Source organism: Styela clava, unplaced genomic scaffold (genome assembly GCF_964204865.1).
Source record: "Styela clava unplaced genomic scaffold, kaStyClav1.hap1.2 HAP1_SCAFFOLD_111, whole genome shotgun sequence".
Taxonomy (NCBI): Eukaryota; Metazoa; Chordata; class Ascidiacea; order Stolidobranchia; family Styelidae; genus Styela; species Styela clava.
In genome coordinates, this window is record NW_027556603.1 from 17,501 (window position 1) to 20,000 (window position 2,500).

The window sequence follows — 2,500 nt, forward strand, 5'->3', positions numbered from 1 at the left end:
TTCAAAGCAGGCTGTTCGCCTGCATAGTGTTGCATGGAATAATGGAATAGGACCTCGGTTCTATTTTGTTGGTTTTCGGAGCACGAGGTAATGATTAAGAGGGACAGACGGGGGCGTCCGTACTCTGCCGTTAGAGGTGAAATTCTTGGATCGGCGGAAGACGAACTACTGCGAAAGCATTCGCCAAGAATGTTTTCTTTAATCAAGAGCGAAAGTCAGAGGTTCGAAGACGATCAGATACCGTCCTAGTTCTGACTATAAACGATGCCAACTAGCGATCGGGAGGCGTTACCATGACGACCTTTCCGGCAGCTTCCGGGAAACCAAAGTCTTTGGGTTCCGGGGGAAGTATGGTTGCAAAGCTGAAACTTAAAGGAATTGACGGAAGGGCACCACCAGGAGTGGAGCCTGCGGCTTAATTTGACTCAACACGGGGAAACTCACCCGGCCCGGACACAGGTAGGATTGACAGATTGAGAGCTCTTTCTTGATTCTGTGGGTGGTGGTGCATGGCCGTTCTTAGTTGGTGGAGCGATTTGTCTGGTTAATTCCGATAACGAACGAGACTCTGGCATGCTAAATAGTTACGCGACCTTCTCGGTCGGCGTCTAACTTCTTAGAGGGACTAGTGGCGTTTAGCCACACGAGATTGAGCAATAACAGGTCTGTGATGCCCTTAGATGTCCGGGGCCGCACGCGCGCTACACTGAGTGAAGCAGCGAGTGTCTAACCTAGGCCGAAAGGTCCGGGTAACCCGTTGAACCTCATTCGTGATTGGGATAGGGACTTGCAATTGTTTCCCTTGAACGAGGAATTCCCAGTAAGCGCAAGTCATCAACTTGCGTTGATTACGTCCCTGCCCTTTGTACACACCGCCCGTCGCTACTACCGATTGAATGGTTTAGTGAGATCCTTGGATCGGCCCCGTCGCGGCTGGCAACGGCCGCGTCGGCGTGTCGAGAAGACGATCAAACTTGATCATTTAGAGGAAGTAAAAGTCGTAACAAGGTTTCCGTAGGTGAACCTGCGGAAGGATCATTACCGAAGGTGGTGGTAGGCCCCGGCCGACCGCGCACTGAATTGTCTTTGGGTGCCGCCGAGAGGGCGGCCGTCAATCGGGGTTCCGCCCCGTGCGACACGCGTAACACGTTGGCATAGCAAGGCAGCCGAGTGCGATGGTGGCTTCTGGGCACCGCGCTCGATGTGCCGCCGGCCCAGCCCGGCGGTCGCTCGGCGCCGTTTGTTGGTGTTTTTGTGCAGTTGTTGTCGGTGGTGGTTTTGTGGTCGATCCCACAGTGTGACGTCCGCGCGCTTCGGCGCCGGGCGAAACGTCGAGGACGACTCTTAACGGTGGATCACTCGGCTCGCGAGTCGATGAAGGACGCAGCCAAGTGCGAGAAGTAATGTGAATTGCAGAACACATTGAACGTCGACCTTCTGAACGCGAATTGCGGTCTCGGGTCAATCCCGGGACCGCGTCTGCCTCAGGGTCGCGTTCGTCCTCACCCGAGGGCCGTCGCCTGGCCTCTGCGAAGACGGCCGGGCGTCGCCCCAAGTTGAAGCGGTCGCCGAGCTTTCTCGGCGCGACCGCGTGTCCCGTACACCGCCGGCCCCTCGACGTGTTCAACTACGTTCGAGGGGCGGGTCCAGGTCGGTCGGTCCGGTCACGAGATCAAGACCGACCGTGGGCCAAGGCGGCGACGGTACGCGCTCGGTCGGCGCCGGCGGCGACGACTTGCGATGCCAGCGGGCCGTGTAAGAAACGGCCCGCTTGACACATACGACCTGAGTTCAGGCGAGAGCACCCGCTGAATTTAAGCATATTATTAAGCGGAGGAAAAGAAACCAACAGGGATTCCCTGAGTAACGGCGAGTGAACCGGGAAGAGTCCAGCGTCGAATCTGCGCGCTTTTCGAGCGCGCCGAGTTGTGACGTACGGAAGTCCCAGTGCGGCTGACGGCGAGCGCCGGTGTCCTTCTGATCGAGGCCTCGTCCCACGGCGGGTGTTAGGCCCATAGGGGCGCTTGCCTTGGCCGCTTCGGGTCTTCTCGGAGTCGGGTTGTTTGGGAATGCAGCCCAAAGCGGGTGGTAAACTCCACCTAAGACTAAATACGGTCGCGAGACCGATAGCGGACAAGTACCGTGAGGGAAAGTTGAAAAGCACTTTGAAGAGAGAGTTCAAGAGTACGTGAAACCGTTGAGAGGCAAACGGGAGGGCCCGTCAGGTCGCCGGCTCGCTTTCAGTTGGGTGCGGGGGCGCGCCGTCTCGGTTCGCGGACGCTTAAGGCGCCGCTGCCGAGTCGGCTCGCGCACCGTCTCAGCGCACTAGCGACCGGCGCGGGTCACGACCGGTTTGCCGTCGGTCTAAGTCCCCGCGCGAAGGTGGCCTCCGCTCCGGCGGGGGTGTTACAGCGCGCGGGCGGTGCGGCCCGGCGGCGGATCGAGGAAAGGATGCCGCGCGCTCTCTGTGTGCGGCCGTCGCCGTTCGGCTGGCTTGTCG

At 58.9% G+C, this 2,500-nt stretch overlaps 2 non-coding genes and 1 pseudogene across 2 annotated transcripts in view; all 3 read left to right on the forward strand.

Annotated features, from left to right (window-relative positions):
- The window catches only part of LOC144419118 (small subunit ribosomal RNA), a 1,810-nt gene extending 769 nt beyond the window's left edge, over window positions 1–1,041 (forward strand). Inside the window, exon 1 of the ribosomal RNA XR_013473857.1 lies at window positions 1–1,041. This exon is cut by the window's left edge and continues 769 nt beyond it. This is a non-coding gene — a ribosomal RNA (small subunit ribosomal RNA).
- Window positions 1,042–1,339: 298 nt separating this feature from the next.
- Window positions 1,340–1,493, forward strand: LOC144419130 (5.8S ribosomal RNA). Its single transcript, XR_013473863.1, has one exon. It is a non-coding gene; the product is annotated as a 5.8S ribosomal RNA (ribosomal RNA).
- Window positions 1,494–1,781: 288 nt separating this feature from the next.
- LOC144419129 (large subunit ribosomal RNA) overlaps window positions 1,782–2,500 on the forward strand; it is a 3,935-nt pseudogene continuing 3,216 nt past the window's right edge.